Source organism: Lissotriton helveticus, chromosome 5_1 (assembly GCF_964261635.1).
Source record: "Lissotriton helveticus chromosome 5_1, aLisHel1.1, whole genome shotgun sequence".
Lineage (NCBI taxonomy): Eukaryota > Metazoa > Chordata > Amphibia > Caudata > Salamandridae > Lissotriton > Lissotriton helveticus.
The window spans coordinates 632200775-632221630 of NC_136065.1; the positions used below are offsets into that span (position 1 = coordinate 632200775).

The window sequence follows — 20856 nt, forward strand, 5'->3', positions numbered from 1 at the left end:
AGGCTATGTATCACTAAGCAATTCTCGAAGAATATTAACAGATGGGTAACAACCCAGTAACCAATCCAGATCTGAGAGACCATGTGTTCATTAATATCTGCAGATCCTTCCAGCCCAGGAGAGGCCAAACTATTTATGCATATGCCTATAACCAGCACTTCTAGCTCATTCAGACCTAGAGAAAACAGTTCCATAATACCCAAGCATCAGTCTCTGAGACATTCATCTGTAAAGGTCAGAGGCTCTGTTTTTCCATGCCTGTCCCTTGCCCCATTAAGTCAGCAACTTTCTGCCAACCTCTTGTATTCAGGGAATAACAGATTGTATATTTCAGAATTATGATTTCTTACTTTGAAAGGTTCTGAGGGGCATCTAACTTCCCATGAAACTCGACTACAATGACAGCTTTCAAACTCGTCATGTAACCATCTCTAATCCAGAGGAGTCTATACATAATCAACTTTCTTCAGTCACCTCCCACACTCAGTCTATCCACGATCTCATTACTTTCCATGTGACCTTCAATGCCCCAAACACACTTAGATGGAGAACAAAGTTCATCTCAAAAACAGGAAAAAGACACCAGATAACCTCTAATGACAGCCTATGTCTATCTGTAGGGATCCGTTTGTTATAAGAAGGCCTTAGCCCTCCCACTCAAGCACAGCCAAGCACAACACAATTACCTTGCACCCATCCTCCTTTTGTCGAAAGTCCTGTCCCAAAGAACCTTTACTCTGGTTTCCAAACTTAAGGTGCCTTGAGGGGGAGCCTCTGTCTCATGCCATGTTCAGCCTTTCTCTTTCTGCTCTCTGAGCACCCAGACTGTTCCCCATTTATCAGCGTCTGACACTTTCAAGGTCTCAATCACTCCACACACAGAGTATAACCAATGTTTTTCGACCGAAAAAAAAACATACTATTGTTTTTAGAAATCCATTTCTTGAATAAAATCCTAAATCTTAAGCTTACAACTCCGATCCATAGACTCAATTAGAGTCACTAACATATTATTATACACATTTAAAAAAAATAATTATTGTAGTAAACAGATGCTTAGCTTCACATCATAGGTACACAGAAACATTAGGTTATGGTCATCAAGGCTGGTATGTTTATCATTGCAGGTTGAGTCAGTCCTCTCAATGCAACTGAGTTTCAAGGATTCCGTGCCCAAAAACATATTATTACAGTTAGGGAGAGTGTTTCAGACTCCTCTTCCCGTGTCTCCACACATTCGTATAATTCTTCAATCCTCTGAATTGTGCACACTTACCCCACACTTTGACCCATTTCCACGGGCCCCGCTGGCTTTGGTAATCCACTTTTTCAGCTGCGCAGCACCCATTGAGGTTTGCCTTCCAATTTGTGACCTTTGTAGGATGCGCCGCCACCCCCTTGCAATATTCAGTTTAGCCACTATACCGGCTATCAGTCAGTCAGTCAAAAACTTTATTTCGATTTTAGCGAAAATGATAAAAGTTATATAAAACACAGAACAATAAAAAAATCGGAGGGTCTCCACGTGCCGGTTTTCTAAAATGACAACATGTAACTTCATGATATAAGAATAATTATTTAAAATCATAAGTAGTACCATTTTAACAGTACATTTTAAAATTTCATATCCACAATTGGTAGTTATACAGAAAAGTGCAAGTGCAAAGTGTTAGATTATAAAAGGAGACTGCAACACTTAGATAAGTAACTATTAACCAGTCGTTTTGTTTTTCCAGCATATCACCCATAACAGCGATGACAATAGGACCCTCCAAGGATGATTTTAGGATCCTAAAAGCCTCGTTGCTAGACCTGGTCCCTATATTTAGAGCGATAGGTTTCACCCATCTAGACCTTGGTTTATGATACAAAGGACATACAAAAAAGATATGTAGCTCGGATTCCTTCATGTCCTCAAAAAAGGGACAGTTACTGTGATTAGTGGTACACCATTTGTTCATAAAAGCATTTGTTGGTAGCGATCCCACCCTGAACTGATGTTTCAGTTTCCTATCCCTTGTGGAAGTAATTAAATCCCAGTAACTCTCATAGGAGGCCTCATACTTGGCATCAAGGAATGTGTTGGTTAGTGAGGGTTTAATATTGGATGAGAAACGCTTCAAGACTAACATGTCCCAGTACACTGCCTTGAGCTCAGTTTTAGATGGAAAGGTGCTTTCGGCAGGTGCTGTCCAAAGGCGACTCATACCCATCTCACTAAATATATATTTTAACAATCCTTAGCCAAGGGATTTTCCTGGAGACATCTAGATCTCTAACTTCAAGTAGGGCCAATGCATAGCATAATAGTTCAGGAGTGACCCAAAGCCTTCTCCAATAGGCTATCGGCCTGTAATGAGCCACATCACTGATCACCTGGCAACCAAGATCGAAATACAAGGGTAATAACGGGGTAGACTGCGGAAGGCCAATTATAGACCTGAGAAACTTGTTTTGGGCCAACACCAAGTTATCCAGATTCGCATAACCCCACAACTCAGCCCAATAAAGGATTGCAGCAATAGTTTTAGTGTTATAGATTTGCAACAGGGGAGCAATTGGTTTGGTGTAAGATAACCTATGCTCCTTCAGGAGTGCCCCGGACAATTGCGCATGCTTGACCGTGAGCAAATCCATTTGGTGCTTCCAAGTGATACTTTTATCAATGGTGACTCCTAGATATGAAAATGTCTCAGTTTGCTCCAATATTCCCCCGTTCATTTTGACTGTACCCATATAATTCTTTTTGTTTTGTAGGACCATATATTTAATTTTGTCCACATTTACAGTGAAATCATGATCCTCGCAAAACTCCTCGTGAGGGCTCTTTGGAGTCCCTGTCTAGTCTTTGAAAGGATGAGGGTATCGTCAGCAAACATTAAAAGGGGCATCTTGGAGCCGGCTAGGGTTGGTGCATCTGTGGGGAAATTCTCAAAATACTTCACCACCCCATTGATATAAATTGAAAAGAGAGTTGGAGCCAACACATACCCTTGTCTCACACCCCTCTCAACTGAAAACTTGTCCGTAGTATTACCCCCGGCATTCCATCTGACTTGTGCAAAATTTTCAGTATGTAGCTTAATCAGTAGTGCCAGAATAACCAAAGGCATGCCGATCTTCAAAAAGCAACACCACATTTTATCACGAGGGACGAGGTCAAACGGCGACTTTAAATCGACGGATGCTGCATAAATGACACCTCTCCTTAGCACTACGGTGCGCCAGTATATTAAGATGAGCCTTAGCACCTGATCTATTGTGTTCATACACGAACAGAACCCGCCTGAAGGGGATAACATTTTACGTTCTTCCAGCCATGCCTTGATTCTACCCTAAAGCAGCCTTGCTGTCACCTTTTGGATACAGTCTATGAGGCTTATTGGTCTATAATTCCCAGGTCGGGATTGATCGCCCTTTTTATAAATGGGTAGGATAATTGCACCTGCCCAAGTATCCGTATAGCTGCTCCATCAGCAATGACATTTGCTAATAGTTGGATATAAAACGCCCACCGGTCTCTGTCATGGAGGAACAAATCGGCAGGGATGCAGTCGAGCCCCGGCTCCCCCCCTCTTGGCACTGACAATAAAGCATCTTCCACTTCTTTCTTACTGAAGTGGAGGGTGGTAGTAGGAGGAGTCAATTCGAACTGGACTTGTGTTTCACCAGCACTCGCGAACTGTGCTTTAAAATAGGGAACCCACTTATCTGGCTCCACATGGTTCGTGGGCACCTTGCTAGATGACCCACTACCCCACTTTACCAAGTGCCAAAAAGCCGTCATATTTCTTTCTGAGCAAGCACTGAGCAATTCTGCCCAGTGATATTCATTCCAGACCTTTTTGGAGGAATATTGAATGGCCTTGTATTTTTCCCTGGCTTTCCTCCCTCCCTTTCCTTTAACCTGACTGCCACTACTAGTTCCCTGTAGGCAGTACGGCAAAGGTGGTTGTATCATGGAGCAGCTTTAAAGCTAGAATTAGTAATGGGTTTCTTGCTTTTAGTAGTAAAATAAGCTTTGACCTTTGTGAAAAGGTCGCCATGGACCTGCACCACGGTAGATTTGAACTCTTCCTGAATTTCGCAGCTCTCTAACTTACCCAAAGCTTTGTCAACCAATTTTATATTTGTTCCATGTTATCTATCTTAATCCTGACATTTGCCCATTTTACCCGCCTAGAATCATTGGACAATTCCACCTGAACGAAATCTGTGGGGGGAACACGCTGACAGAGAACACTGTGCAAATAGTCAGCAAAAGTGGGTTATGGTCGCTTTCTGGTCGATCACGGACCACCATGTCGATTATATTAGACCAGAACTCCGCATTAATTTAAAAAAATCAATTCTACTAACATGCTGCCCAAAGATAAAGGTAGGCATGCCTTGTTTATCAGAGGCAGTTCTCCCATTGGCTGCCCTAACCCTTTGTTCCAGGCAGAAAACTTTCATCTGGAGAGCTGCTCTCGTCCATCTTTTGATTACAGGAAGGTCCAGTGGTGGAATCGACCACTCCACGTCCTCTTCCTCGTTAAAATTAATATCATGGAAATAAATGGGTTCGAAAGTGCAATTAAAGTCCCCCCGCTATTATTACATGCTTATCACCTCCGTAATGTGTTAAAAAAGAGTCTAAAAGTGCCACTGTAGGGGAGGCTTTAACGCCTTGCATGCCCCTGGAATAAACGTTGATTAACAGCAGGTCTGTAGTGTGAGCCCGCTGTAACCTAATTATAAGGATGTTTTCTGAGTCAATTGGAATTTCTTCAAGCGTAAACATTTCACATTGTCTTATCCAAGTTGTCAAGCCCCCTTTCGGTCTACTGCGCTGCCCCTGATTCACAAATTTTGAAAAATTTAGGTAGCCAGGGCGGAAAACTCGGTCCACAGCCCACGTCTCTTGGAAGAACAATATATCTTGTTCCTCAACAAGCTTGTACCAATCTAAAGAGGCTATTTTCTGGGGTAGCCCTGTGATGTTCCATGACAATAGTTTGGTGGCTTTCGTTTCACCTCCCGTAGAGCCTGGGCCTAGATGCTGTCTTAGCCCACATTGCTCTGGGAGCTGGGCAGACAATGCTTTTGGATAGTTCATTACTGATTCCAAGTAGCAGTCCATGCCCCTGTCGCTCACTAGTGATAATTGAAAATTATCTACAGTATTATTATTAGCGCCGCTAGGGGCTCTTACAGCATCCGTTCCAACTATTGAAGGCAAGTTTGGAGCAAGCACAGGGGATGTGGGGAGTCAATCTCTATCTTCCAGATTAGAGAGATATTCAAATCTGTTTTGTGTTGGCACCGTATATTCATAAGTGCCTTGCGCCAAACAGTATCCCTACACCCCAACCTATGTGCTGGCTGCATGACATTATGGCGATAAAAGTAACCTAATGGCAGGATACTGATGGCATCCCTACTATAGTGTCGACCCCCTGCCCTGTCCAGGATCGCTTTAACTATCTGCGGTGACCCAAAATTCAGTACAACACAATCACATCTACAGGATTTCTGCGAAAACCCTACCTATGGGATTCTACGTATCATTTTCAACTCCCGAAATAGATGGTTACTCAGCCCAGTTCTGGAATTCAGTAAGTGTAGCGCCTTGTTCCAAAGGGAAATCCAATGCTCCCCCCCCCCCCTGAAAAGAGTACAGGCATGTTAGAGAGTATAATTGTGTAAGGTGTAGCATCTGGTGGTAGATTAAGGGGGGCACTAGTACTCTCCTGCCCACCCTGTGATCGCCCCTGAATCTGTAGCCCTACATGTTCCCTCCTCTGAGCAGGCTTAGATAATGCAGTCGATGTTTTGTATACGTTTGAAGAAGGCACTGGCACCGCTATGCTTGTACTACAACCCGAATCAATGATGGAGTGAGGTGCTGGTGGCTTTTGGACAAGTGCAGGTTCTAGTATACTAACACTATTTCTGCTGGGCCGGGGAATTGCCAGAGTAGTGAGGTGTTGCTCTATCTTAGTCAATCTTGAATCAATACCTGCCAATTGCAAAATTAAGGGATTAAGCAAAGCTGTGAGTCTCTCTTCCAGCTTTACTATAATAGAGTCATCCAAACCACTAGGCACCAATCTAGTACTAAACGGGACATCACCTTCTGGAGAACAAGGGGTGCTTTGAACCATAGACAAGCTAGAACTTCCCTTCTTACCCCGAGTAGAGCCTCTAGTCTTGGCCACCTTATTTGCCTGTTGGGTGGTTTGTGGCAGAGCACACGCTTTTCTTTTTTTGCTGGATTTAGCACTTTCCCCACCCTTTGTTAGCACAGGTCTTTTTTGTCGTGTGACTGCCTTGTCGTATGGGTGAATTTTGCGGATCTGTGGTCCGCGAATTCGCGCAAAATCTCAAAAAAATCTGCGAATTTGCGGATTTTCCAGCAAACTCGCGGATTTGTTTTGCGATTTTCACTGGAGTACTTTCTACTGGCTAATCCAGTAAGTGCTACCTCGTTGGGTAAATGTATAGTGCTTTTCCTACACTGCAGCTGCGTAAAGGGCCAGATGATTTGTCTCCACTGACCATGTGGGCCTGTTACTTTGCCACCGAGCCAAAACGCGCCGAGGTCCCTTGAATGAGCTGTCCATCATAGTTGGGAAAGGGCGGGAAGATGTTTGATACCTCTAGTGTGTGGTGCAGGGCCAAACGAGTGGGGCTTCTATGCGTGTCAAGTACATGCCTCTTGTGTATAAAGGGTCAGAGAGCAAGCAGGGCAGCAGGTGAGGAGAAAGCAGCCTCCTGGTCACAGGAACTACACGGGGATTGCGCTCGAGAAACTCATGGTTTCAAAGACCTCCCTCGAGTATTACAGCTAATTTTCGACGGCAGATGTGGGGTTAAAGCACACTTGCCCAGCCTCCACCGTGCTCACTAATGTTTTGGGCTGATTAAAAGGTTACTGAATTTGAGCTTCGACTCGGGAACCTGCTTTATTTATACTGTAAGTGCTTCCTGTTGAGGTTTAATTTTTGTGACAGGAGCCTCATGCCAGAATGAATCCTGCCCTGCATAGTTATCCACGAAGATGCCACCGTTTTGTGCAATACCTCTACTCAACTGGAGTACTTTCTACTGGCTAATCCAGTAAGTGCTACCTCATTGTGAGGTTCCGTGACGATTTTACTCGTGTTTGTAAACATTGTCGTAAATACATAATTTCGGTATCAGTGAACCGCAAATGATCCATTTAGTATATCCTGGTGTTTTCGCTATGCTACGAGCAAGAGCACTCCTGTTACCAACACATTTGTGATTTACCCATGACATCCATCTTAGAACACGGAAGCCATTTTGTATTCCTTGCCCTCACATAGTCAATGGACACGCAATTACCTCTTTTTATTTAAGGACACGTAGGCCTTAACCGGCGATTCACCTTGCGAGTGACACGTGCACCTTAGGCCAGCAACGCTGTAGCAGCATGACTCGGCAAGAACTGCCTCCCCAGCCTGAGGCCAGTCCTGCTATACTGGTTCTTGTGTTCGTTGGCCTGATCATGATTAGGCGGCCGAAGCTGGTAACCGTGCCCATTTACGACCCACAAACATTTCTTATCCTGTCTTTCTATCTTCTGCACCTGGCTCTGCTCCTTTCCTTCTGGGCCTTTATTAGGGGGAGGTAACGAAATTTACGATGAGGCGGTCCGGGTCTTGAATGAAGAATTGACATGGGATTATGATGGACTAGTGGGAACCCCTCATTCGTAATGTTTTGACATCAGATACTGTTGACGATTCCTGTGCAAACGCCAAATATTTATTGTTTAAGACACGAATGTTTAGAACTGTGGTAACATGTAAAGAATTTGCCTGAAGCCCAATATTTAGTATATAAGGAGCAACCCTCTTTGTACAAATTGAACAGGCTCCTAGATACTGCCCATGTGTAGTTTCTGTGACTTCTGTGTCCCTGCAGTAATAAACCTTTGGTCTTTGACGCCACCATCGAGAAGCCCGTGTTTCTGTTTGTTTGTGCACCGAGACAGGTGGAACTCCGGGGTCTTCGGGTGTTATCCCTGACACCTCTGGACGGAACCAAAAAGTCCAGAACTCCAATTGGCGCCCAACGTAGGGCGACGTCATTCGGTACCGGTCCAAAAGCCTGAAGAGTTCGAGGAGCTTCGTGTGAAGATTTCAGAGGGAGGCGCCCCACTTCATCGATCCCGGCATATCGCAAAAGTGGCCCCGACGTCCTCTTCCACGAGGGTTCCCGTTCAGACGGCTGCAGTGGTCCATTGCCTTTACCGTCGCCCTGTCTTGGACCCGAGGTGCAGTCCTCAGTACGGCGAAACGTGACGGGTTTCTCCTTGGTGACGTCTTCAGTGTCTCAGTTAAGTATTCAGTGGTTGCTAGTTGGTTATTTTGTAAGGGTTGCTCCTGTTTGGATAATCCTTTTTTAGTTCTCAGTTCAGTTCAGTTCTGTAAGATTATCACTGGTTATTCTGGTTACGATAATCATTCTGTTCAGTTCAGGTATCGATACATTTGTCAGTTCTGGTAGGCCTAAGTTCTTGGTTCGAGTGCGCATCTTTTCTGTTTTTGTCTTGTTTGTGTTTTGTTCCGGATTATAAAATGGTAAGTCGGAAAAATTGTATGTTGTCTTGTTTCAGTTGCAACAGTGATTCCCAGTTGGAGGACTCGTGTTTGGTTCCTCCGATTGGAACTCCCCTTTATGATCTATATTGCAAATTTGGTGTGGGCCCTATCTCTTATAACGAGGTATGGATCCACTACACAGAGAAAGATGGTGTCCTTAGTTGGCCACTACATGGTAGTTTTGAACCTGAAGTTCTCGATAATCTAGAAAGAAGGTTGTTTAAGAAGAAAGCCCGGCCGGCAATGTTTGATTCTTTTCGTTATTGGCGAAAAGAATCTAAACAGAGAGAAATTAAAAAGTTGAAGAAAGAACAGAAAGAGCAAGAGTTGACTTTAGAACAGTCTGCTAGGCAGCTGCAACTCAACGAGTCTGAGAAAGCGATGGAGGTGGCCGATAGAGAGCGTAATTTAGCGATAGACAAGTGCTATCCTGCTTTGCCATCGAGTACGGCTAAGATAGTAGAGGACCCTGAAAAGGATCCCCTGTTGTCTTACTTGTTACGATCACCCCCACCGTATGCACAGGGTGCTACGGCTCCACCTATACCGAATGTTCAATTACCGGATGCTGGACAACCTGGTATCCCTGTTCCCGCTCCCCCGAATCCAGTTCCTGTACCTCCTGTGGTCAATATTAATGTTCCTTCGACAACCCCTCTTCCAGGGTTGCCGGCTTCTTTACCTATGCCTGTGTCGCTCACACCTGCTAATTCACAAGCTATTTTGCCTGCTACTCCTACTGTTCCTAATCTATCTGTTCCAACTGCTACTCTATTTACTGCCTCTGCTAATATTATGACTCCGCTTTCTGTTCGTCGAAGAATCACTGATTCTGTCTCTAATATTCTATCTCCCTTCTATAAAACTCTGATTAAGACTCCTACCTCTGACTCTGTGCAGAGGCGTAGTCAGCTTCCCAGTACTGAAGAAAGAGGAATACTAGATTCCACTGCTCTTAGATGGGTTTCGAAAGTTGGAAGATATAATGTACAAGATGTATTAGATACATTTATGCAATGGAACGAACCGACACAACGATATGTGTTCGATGAAATGTGTTTCCTTCTACGTGAGGAATTGGAAGAGGATGACCCTGAATCAAATCTAGGAGAATTAATTAATGTTCAGAAAGAGTTTGCTACAGGTATGATAGTTGGTCAAAATATAAAAGAAACGATGGAACTGATTTTAAGTTATAGGAATGACCCATCCCTTCGTTCACCAAGAGAGTTAGGGAAACGTAGTACGAAACAAAATCGTCAATATCCAATGAGAGAGGTTCCACCAATTTGGCGTGAAGCTGTGCAAGCTAATGTAAACCTTGGTATTGCAGCCGCTCCGGCCCAATTCCAGAGAGTATGGATACATATTCCATGGAAGCGAGCTGAAGTATTAGCAGTAAAACAGGCCTTGCCAGATCCGCGTAAAAATCCTGCAGGGTACTACAAAGAGTTGGCTCAAACGGTTGACGCTTGTGTATTGAATCTTGCTGACATAGATCTGCTATTTGGTAATGTAGTACCGCAACCAATTTGGGCTAAAATTCGTAAAGAGAATCATCCAGTTGCCCTAGGTGGTGACTGGGCAGCTATAATTGCAGCGGATGGTCAACAAATAGGTGGTTCCAAACCTGAACCTTTAATTGCTAATTTGCCTGGTAGAATAATCGATTTAATGAAAACCTTGATGCCAGCATTGCGCGTTAACTGGGACAAATTGTCCGCGTGCAAACAAAAGAAAGACGAAAGCGTCTCCGACTTTTTCACAAGATTCGAAGAGACTTTTGTGGATCATAGTGGTCAGGATATGAGCACAGAAGGAGGCCAGAGATTATTTGTTGATAAATTCGTGCACAATCTGTTGCCAGAACTTAGTAGTAAATTAAAGAATTCTGAAAGTGCGTGGGCTGTCTCTACGTCTGCGCAAATACTTGCGACTGCCCAGTACTATGAAAATAGGGATAAAGAAGAGAAGGAAAAATCAGATAAAAAGACGAAAGATTTAAAAACTAAAGTACTTTTACAGCAAGCTTATCCGCCTCGCACGAATCAGACTAATATGCAGCAAGGGTCATATCAAAGAACGGAATATAATTTTCAAAGACCACAATACCAATGGAATCAATGTGCTTATTGCAAAGTGGAAGGTCATTACAAAAATGAGTGTCCAGTTCGGGCACAAAATAATGCTGCGGCAGCTCAGAGAGGTCGTGGTAGTTCTATGCAAAACTCTAGAGGTCGAGGACGAGGTGCTATGCCTCCACAGACAAGTGATCGCCCCTCTAATTATTTCGACCAGCGAAATGGACAATCTGCCCAACAGAATAGGTCTCCACAATATCATGTTGAAGACTATTATGAAGCTAGTGAGGAAGGTCAGCAAAGCGAGTACTAGGACAGCCATGGACAAAGAGAGGGAGTAGTATCAGTACCAGTAGATCAGAGTGGGCCTTATGTCGCAGTAGCAACATCAGGTATAGTCGAACCGTTTCTGTTGGATACTGGTGCAGCAAAAAGTTCTATCATACATGCGAAACTCCCTGGCGCACCTTTGTCTGGCTCAACAAACGTTTCAGTAGGTTTTTCGGGCGCCCCTGTTCATAACCCTGTTTCTGGTCCTTTGTCTATTTCAGTTGGACCCCGTCAATTGAAAGCACCCTTGATTTTGACGACAGGTTGTAACGAGAATCTGCTTGGTTTAGACTTGTTAAAACGCCTGTACGCGACATTGTACTGTTCTCCAGCAGGAGTACAGCTTACGTTGGGTAAAAGAATAACCTCCCCGATGTACTTGTCGATGGATGCGCTCCCACCAGAGCTGCGTTCACTCCCTGATACTCTTTGGGCGACTGGTCCTAATGATGTAGGTCTCTTGGAAATTCCACCCTATGTAGTAACTTTGAAAGCAAATGTCAAACTTCCACGAATTCCACAATATAGAATCTCTAGTGAAGGTGAGCGTGCGCTCCTACTGATAGTACAAGACCTGATCAAGAAAGATGTTGTAGAAGAGACTAGAGGAAATGTCTGTAATAGTCCTGTACTGCCTATTTTGAAACGAACTGACCCAACAAAGCCTCCAGTATATAGGTTCGTAATTGATCTTAGAGAGGTTAATAAAATTGTGATCCGACAGTTTCCTGTGGTTCCAGACATTACTGCATTGTTAACGTTGATTCCTGCTACAGCAGCATGGTTTTCAGTTGTCGACTTGAAAAATGCCTTTTTCAGCATTCCGATAGCCGAGGAAAGCAGAGATATCTTCGGTTTCTCTCTAGGAGGACGAAGCTTTAGGTTTAAACGCGCTCCACAAGGCTATTGTGAAAGCCCATCCATTTACAGTCAAGCATTAAAAAGCCAGTTAGATTCCTTCGTACTTCCTCGTGGTTCTGCTTTAGTACAGTATGTCGATGATCTTCTAGTGGCTGCCGATGACAAGGAAACTTGCAAAACAGCTACGATTTCTTTATTGCATCACTTGTCAGATTTGAATCACAAGGTGTCACCTTCAAAAATGCAATACTGCTGCCAAGAAGTGACCTACCTAGGTCATCTCTTGTCAAAGGAGGGAAGGAAGTTGACCCCAGAGAGAATAAAAGCAATTACACAGATGAATGTTCCTAGCACGCAGAGAGAAGTACGTGCCTTTTTAGGTATTACCTCATATTGTAGGCAATGGATCCCGAATTTTTCTCTTCTAGCAAAACCATTGGTAGCCTTGACTGGGAAAGGTGTTCCGAGTCCGGTGCCATGGTCTGCTGAATGTCAGCAGAGTTTTTCTGAATTGCGAAATGCACTATGTTCAGCACCTGTATTGGGTACACCCGACTACAGTAAGCCATTCACGCTCTATGTCCACGAGAGAGAAGGTTGTGCATTGAGTGTTTTGACGCAGAAATTTGGTGATAAACAACGCCCTTGTGCGTATTTCTCATCAACGTTAGATCCGGTAGCCAGAGCGTTGCCTAGTTGCTTGAGAGCTACAGCCGCAGCTGCAGCTTCCATTCGACAATCTGCTGGTTTAGTAATGAACAACATGCTAGTGGTTATGGTTCCTCATGCTGTGGATACACTCATGAACCGAACCAAGACGCAGCACCTTACCAGTGCTAGATTATCAGGTTATGAACTGACACTATTAGCTAGTCATATTCAGATCAAGAGATGCAATGTATTGAATCCAGCAACATTGTTGCCGACTAGCCAAGAGTCGAGTGATTCCGAACCACACGACTGTTATTTCAAAACTGAGGAAGAAACAAAAGGACGAATCGATCTAAAAGACACTCCGTTATCAGATCCAGATGGCACGTTGTATGTTGACGGGTCTTGCTTCAAATTGGAGAATGGTGATGTGACTGCTGCTTATGCAGTAACGACTTTGAGTACGATTGTGGAAACTGCAAGAGTGAGTCAGAATTCTGCCCAGGCTGCAGAATTGATCGCGCTAACAAGAGCGTGCGTTTTAGCTAAGGGAAAGAGAGTGAATGTGTTCACAGATAGTCAGTACCCGTTCGGCGTGGCCCATAGTTTTGGCCGCTTGTGGAAAGAGAGAGGTTTCATTACGTCCCATGGGACTAAGATTCAACATGGTCAGCTAGTTAATGACTTGTTGGAATCTCTAACCTTACCGACTGAAGTTGCGATTGTGAAATGCAGTGCTCATAAAGCAATCACGGATGATGTTGGTCGTGGGAATGCTTTTGCTGATGAGACTGCAAAACAGACAGCTAGAAATATGATGAGTAGAATGTATGTTGCAACGTCTGCAAGATGGATTTCTGAGTCTGGAATGTGTGAAGACACAGTGGAAAGCGTGAAAGAAATTCAGAAAGAGGCGACTGAGGAGGAAAAGCTTGCATGGAAAGAGAGCACGGGTAAATTGGACTCGAGTGGGTGTTGGATTGATTTGTCGGAACAACAGCGTTGGATGTTGCCTGATGCGTATGTGCTTGCAGTAGTAACGATGGCACATGGAACAGCGCACATCAGTTCAAAAGGGATTTGTAAGATGTTGGCTCCAGTCTGGAAGAATGATGGGATTAGTAAGTGTGCAGAGAGAGTGGTGAGAAATTGTATGGTATGCTTGATGCATAATCCTGGCAAGGGAATCCCCACACCTGCAGGTCACTTCGCTCCTCCTTCCTGCCCCTTTGAAGTGATCCAGCTAGACTTCATTCACATGGATCGTTGCAATAATCTGAAATACGTCCTAGTGGTAGTTTGTGCTTTCTCCAGATGGATCGAAGCATACCCACTGAAGGACAATACTGCCTTATCCACTGCCAAAATTCTTCTTAAAGAATACTTCCCCAGATACGGAATGCCACGGATTGTATGGTCAGACAACGGAAGTGAGTTCGTAGGGAAAGTTATGCAGAGTGTGTGTGCCGGCCTAGGGATTAGACAGAAGTTTCATAGTGCGAATCATCCCCAGTCCGCGGGTTTAGTCGAGGGTTACAATGGCACCCTTAAGCTGAAACTTGCTAAGATACAAGCGTCCACGGGTTTGTCCTGGCCAGACGCATTGCCTTTGGCTTTGCTATCAACAAGAGCAACTGTACATTCTAGAGTAGGGCTTAGTCCTTATGAAATAGTTTTTGGCCGTCCTGCAAATGTTTGGGGGGTACCTAGACCGAAAGAATTTAAGCAGCTGGAATACCCAATGTTAATTGATTACCTTTTCGACTTGACTGCTAAATTGAGTCTTATTCACCAACAGGTTTTCGATGCATTGCCAAAGCCACCGGAGAGTCCAGGCCATCAGCTGAAACCGGGTGATCAGGTGGTCATCAAAAATTTTGCAAGAACAAAAAATCTTCAGCCCAGATTCATTGGCCCTTTCCAAGTCCTGCTAGCAATGAGAACTGCTATTCGTGTGGCCGGAAGGAAAAACTGGATCCATACGACACATGTCAAACGTGTGCCTCTGCCACTTCCTTACGATAACTGGGTAAAGAAAGGAATCGGTACCTCTGAAACGGAACAAGTCCCCAGGTTCATACCTTTCAGCGACGCAAAACTAATCACTGATTCACCAAATTCTGACTCTCCTCCTGAAACTGCTCTTTTGAACCCTGAACATTTGCCATCTGCACCAAAAGAACATTTGCCATCTGCGAACGTGAACATTGCAACGTCAGTTGAAAATACATTGTTTCCAGATCAGACAGCTCCTGCAAAACTGAGATACAACTTGCGACCTCGCAATATGGACAAATAAAGCAGGAAACTGCCTATTTTCAGATTTGAATTGTCTATACATTGCCTCCAGCCAGGAAGTTTGCTAAATACTTTGTATTGTTTCTTTTTGTTTTAAAATTGCCTTGCCGTCTGGGTAGCCGTAGGGTCGTGGCTGTGTGCCTAGTTGAATCTGCGGGGGTCAGACACAAGGTTGATCTTTCTGTTAGTTCTGGGAACTCCCAGGGCTGATAGAGGCATTTTCATCTACGTACACATCATCAGTGGTCGCGAACGGTCGTAGAAGATGGAGCTTCCTGAGCTGCTACGAGAAAATGTAATTTATGTTCGTAGAAATAGACTGTACAGAATACTTCACAGCAAATGCTTTCTAATGCAATGTGCAGTTACATTTTTAATTGTTTTGATAACGTTGGTGGGTGGAATCGTCTTTGGTGTACATTTGATTTTTATGCCAGTAACTACAGTACCTTCCCTTGATCCTACTACTTCTACGGTTTCTTCTATGCATTCTTTTCACTCATTTCCTGAACACGAACAAGCTCGACGCTCAGAATTTATTAACAATACATTTGTACAGCTCTTGCATCAACACCAACTGGTAGTTAATACTACAGACTGCTGGGTGTGTGGCTTGATACCTCACACTATGGATAAAGGCATTCCCTATCTAGTCTTGCCTTTTAGCTACAATGGATCATTTCAGGCCTTTCAGACCATTTTTTCATATGCCCTTGAGACCTATCCTCCGCGTCCACCACGGTCCACTAAATACAACTCAGCCAACAAAGCTTTAGTCCAGGGAATTATTGACATGATTAAAGACGTCAATAATACTCCATCTTACCCTAGAGATGAATTACGGGTGTATTTGAGTTGGAACTCTACAGAGTATCGCCTTAGTTTGGGAGAAAGCAAGCGTAAAAGCTCCACTTCAGTTTGGGTCGTGCCTCACCGAGGTCAGGTCTGTTTGCAAGGAAATGGGAGAAATCTGAGAGCTCAGCTAGGGAGGAGTGAGTGCGTTGAGACTTACGTATTTCCGTCTAACTCCTCCCCTGCCTTTCTGACTGCTAGGGGTACCTACTTCATCTGTCAGGACAGAGCATATACATGGCTGCCTGCTGACTTTTCAGGTTCATGTTATATTGCTCGATTGTTACCCCCGACATACACTGCTTCTTCAGATTATCACAAGACCAGAGTAGCAAGAGGTGTCTTCAGCAAGGAAGATACCGCTGGTCAAGAAGCTGGAGACTTTTTCAAAGGTTTCCTTCCGTTTTGGGGGCCTATGGCCAATAGTAGAAATCTACGTCAACTAACACGGGTAGTTGAATCTACTATTACAGAAACTGCTGGTGCCCTTAGTAACTTAACAGCTGAGCTTCAGGCGGATCGTCTCATGACGTTGCAGAACCGTATGGTTCTAGACGTAATACTTGCAGATCGAGGTGGGGTATGCAGAATGATCCAATCGAGCTGCTGTGTCTTTATTCCAAATAATGCTCCAACAGTCTATGAAGCAATCTCTAAGCTACACAAGATTTCCGACTCTATACACGTAGATAAGGGAAACTGGTCCTTCATGGAGTGGTTTTGGACTCTGGTATCAGCGTGGGGATGGAAGGTTCTGATGGTCATTGGTGTCATCCTAGTATTTCTGTTCTCGTGCTGTCTTATTATCCAATGTGGTCCCGCTCTGTGTAGTCTCTGTGCCGCAACCTGTTTCAGAAAACCACCTGCATTAGGAGAAAAGGCACGAGACAGGATGATGATACAACAACATGTCACTGACCTAATGAGCATAGAATTAGACTCTGACTCTGATATAGACTGAGTAATTGCCTATGTAAGGGCAAAAGGAGGGTCTGAGGTTCCGTGACGATTTTACTCGTGTTTGTAAACATTGTCGTAAATACATAATTTCGGTATCAGTGAACCGCAAATGATCCATTTAGTATATCCTGGTGTTTTCGCTATGCTACGAGCAAGAGCACTCCTGTTACCAACACATTTGTGATTTACCCATGACATCCATCTTAGAACACGGAAGCCATTTTGTATTCCTTGCCCTCACATAGTCAATGGACACGCAATGACCTCTTTTTATTTAAGGACACGTAGGCCTTAACCGGCGATTCACCTTGCGAGTGACACGTGCACCTTAGGCCAGCAACGCTGTAGCAGCATGACTCGGCAAGAACTGCCTCCCCAGCCTGAGGCCAGTCCTGCTATACTGGTTCTTGTGTTCGTTGGCCTGATCATGATTAGGCGGCCGAAGCTGGTAACCGTGCCCATTTACGACCCACAAACATTTCTTATCCTGTCTTTCTATCTTCTGCACCTGGCTCTGCTCCTTTCCTTCTGGGCCTTTATTAGGGGGAGGTAACGAAATTTACGATGAGGCGGTCCGGGTCTTGAATGAAGAATTGACATGGGATTATGATGGACTAGTGGGAACCCCTCATTCGTAATGTTTTGACATCAGATACTGTTGACGATTCCTGTGCAAACGCCAAATATTTATTGTTTAAGACACGAATGTTTAGAACTGTGGTAACATGTAAAGAATTTGCCTGAAGCCCAATATTTAGTATATAAGGAGCAACCCTCTTTGTACAAATTGAACAGGCTCCTAGATACTGCCCATGTGTAGTTTCTGTGACTTCTGTGTCCCTGCAGTAATAAACCTTTGGTCTTTGACGCCACCATCGAGAAGCCCGTGTTTCTGTTTGTTTGTGCACCGAGACAGGTGGAACTCCGGGGTCTTCGGGTGTTATCCCTGACACCTCTGGATGGAACCAAAAAGTCCAGAACTCCAATTGGGTAAATATACAGTGCTTTTCCTACACTGCAGTTACGTAAAGGGCCAGATGATTTGTCTCCACTGACCATGTGCGCCTGTAACTTTGCCACCGCGCCAAAAGGTGCCAAGGTCCCTTGAGTGAGCTGTCCATCATAGTTGGGAAAGGGCGGGAAGACGTTTGATACCGCTACTGTGTGGTGCGGAGCCAAACAGGCGGGGCTTCTATGACTGTCAAGTACATGCCTCTTGTGTATAAAGGGTCAGAGAGTGAGCAGGGCAGCAGGTGAGGAGAAAGCAGCCTCCTGGTCACAGGAACTACACAGGATTGCGCTCGAGAAACTCATGGATTCAAAGACCTCCCTCGAGTATTACAGCTTATTTTCGACTGCAGTTATGGGGTTAAAGGAAAGCACACTTGCCCAGCCTCGACCGTGCTCACTAATGTTTTGGGCTGATTAAAACGTTACTGAATTTTAGCTTCAACTCAGCAACCTGCTTATATCTGTAAGTGATTCCTGTTGAGGTTTAATTGTTGTGACAGGAGCCTCGTGCCAGAATGAATCCTGCCCTGCATAGTTATCCTCGATGATGCCACCGTTTTGTACAATACCTCTACTCAACTGGAGTACTTTCTACTGGCTAATCAGTAAGTGCTACCTCGTTGGGTAAATGTATAGTGCTTTTCCTACACTGCAGCTGCGTAAAGGACAAAAGAAGATTTGCCTCCAGTGACCGTGTGTGCCTGTAACTTTGGTCCCTTGAGTGAGCTGGCCATCAAAAAAAAATTGCGGCAATTTCGCAGGATTCGCGGATTGAGAAATTGCCGAAAATCCGCTAATTTTGCGAGCGGAACGGATTTTTGGCCTATACGTAGTGTCAATAGGAAGCCCCTAAACTGAGGTATAACCAAACTCCTGGTGGCACCAGGGTCTCTACTCTCTGAGTAAAGGAGTCCATCATCCCAGTAGATCCTATGGGACCCACTAGCACTCCCAGCAGCCTCAGCAACAGCTTGTTGTCTGAGGGGTTCAAGAGAGGGGCAGCTCAGCTGCTCCTGGCTCAGATCTGCCCTGGAAGGGCCCCCTGTCCTCAAGAACTCAACCTGATCAGATTCAAGCTCATCTGGGACAGTTTCGTCTTCAGGGCTAAGATCATTTCCCTCAAGAGACTGATCTGTACTCTGAGTCAGGGGGAAAAACACTGCCTTACCTCTACTCCTCCTCTTGGAAGGTGCCTGGTCCATTCTTCCGGGATCCAGGGCCTGTTCAGTGTTAGACATTTTTGCCTGTGACCTAGTCATCGCAAACACATCTGTAGGGGTTTCCAACATTTCTGCATGAGTCCTGAGTTCCACTTCAGCCCAAACTGAAGTTTCTAAATCATTACCCAACAAGCATTCAACAGGGAGGTCTGCACTTACCACACCACCTTCTTAGGGCCAGTTACCCCTTCCCAGCTGAAATTAACAACTGCCAAGGAATGGTCTGTCCTGACATTGCTAGCATTGGTCACTTGGTACATCTCACTAAGTAGGATTTGCTCAGGAGCCACAAGATCTTTTGTCACCATTGTGACACTTGCTTCTGTGTCCCTGAATGCCAAGGCTTTTTTTCCATTTATTGAAGGCTGCTGTCTATATTGCCTAGATAACTGGGACTGACAAATAAGGATACAATGTCCATGCCTTCATCACATATCAGTACAGCCTGAGTAGGAACTCTGACTAGGCCAGAGTGCATCTCAGATCCCAGGGTTAACCCTACTACACCCTTGTTCTTAGTATTTGTATTTGTATTTGCATTTGTAAAGCGCAGTTATCACCAACTGGTCTCTAAGCGCTGTAAGAGGAGAGAGACACGGACTAGCCTACAAGCACAAGGGGCAGAGATTAACCCTACCCCCAGGCCTCTTGGCAAGGAACCGTTTTCAACTTCTTCCTCAAAGGGAGAAGGTCGTGCTCTTTACGCACTGTCTCTGGTAGTTTATTCCACAAAGGGGGGATGATGATAGAAAAAGCTCTACCCCCTTTTGTGACCAGCCTGAATCGCTGACACTTCAGTAAACAGGCCTCTGAGGACTGGAGCGCCCGACTCAGAGTGTAGAGTACTAGGTGATCTTTAACATACCAGGGGGCTTGACCATAGATGGCCTCATGCGCAATGCATAGGCCCATGAACTTGGCTCTCTGCTTTACCAGAAGCCAATGCAGGTGTTGGAGGAGAGGGGTGGCATGGGCTTCTCTGGGCAGTTTAAAAATCAGCATGGCCGCATTGTTCATGGTAACTTGAAGTCTAGCCAGTAGCTTCTCTGGAAGGCCGATGTAGAGGTACCAACACTTGGAGCTGAGCTAGGGGGAACTGTTTCCCTTGTTTTATTTTGACTCCCCACCACATGGAGATTTTTGGGGCCCTTGAGAAGACTTCTGGTCTTTACCCTTCTCCCTACCCATATCAGAGTTTTTTAAAACTTGCTTTTTACAGTCACCACCTTTGTTCTGAACCTTCTGCCTCACTCTGGTTCTGACCCATTTGTCTGCCTTCTGACCTAATTCTTGGGGAGAGGTCAGATCAGAGTCTACCAGGTACTGATGCAACAACTGATTTTGACAATTTTTAAGGATCTGCTCCCTCATAATTAAATTGTATAATCCTTTTAAATCACACTCTTTACTGCCAAGCAATCAGCCTTCCACAGCCTTAGTAGCACAATCTACAAAGTCAACCCAGTCTTGGGTCTGAGCCTTTTTGGGTATCTCTAAACTTAATCATGTACTACTCAGTGGTTAAGCCACCCCCATCAATCAGAGCACTCTTCAAGACTTTGTAATCATCAGCATCCTTTTCTCTTACAGTGAGGAGCTTGTCTCTACCTTTGTCTGCAAAGGAGAGCCACAAGATTGCTGTCCATTGCTCCTGAGGGACCCTCTGTACTTTACAGGCCCTCTCCAGTACAGTTATCCATTTGTGGATTTCATCCCTACTCTGGTAGGGAGGGACAATCTTGTTCAGGTTCCTATGGTCATGAGTATGTTCTCCACATCTCGGGGCACTGTTGCTGTCACCGTGGGGCTCTATCCCAAACTTTTGTGAAGCTCTCTGGAGCTCCAGGGATTCCCTGTCTAAGGCCAATTGCTCTCTCTTTATTCTGAGTTTAGCTCTCTCAATGTCAAGCAGTTGGCACGTATTATATGAGGACTCCCTGTTATGAGAAGAAGTCCTGTGAGAAACAGGGCTCCCTATAA

The 20856-nt window shown here is 44.7% G+C and overlaps 1 protein-coding gene across 1 annotated transcript in view; it reads right to left on the reverse strand.

Annotated features, from left to right (window-relative positions):
- PRODH2 (proline dehydrogenase 2) overlaps window positions 1-20856 on the reverse strand; it is a 447859-nt gene that overhangs the window by 234224 nt on the left and 192779 nt on the right. The window lies entirely within an intron of this gene.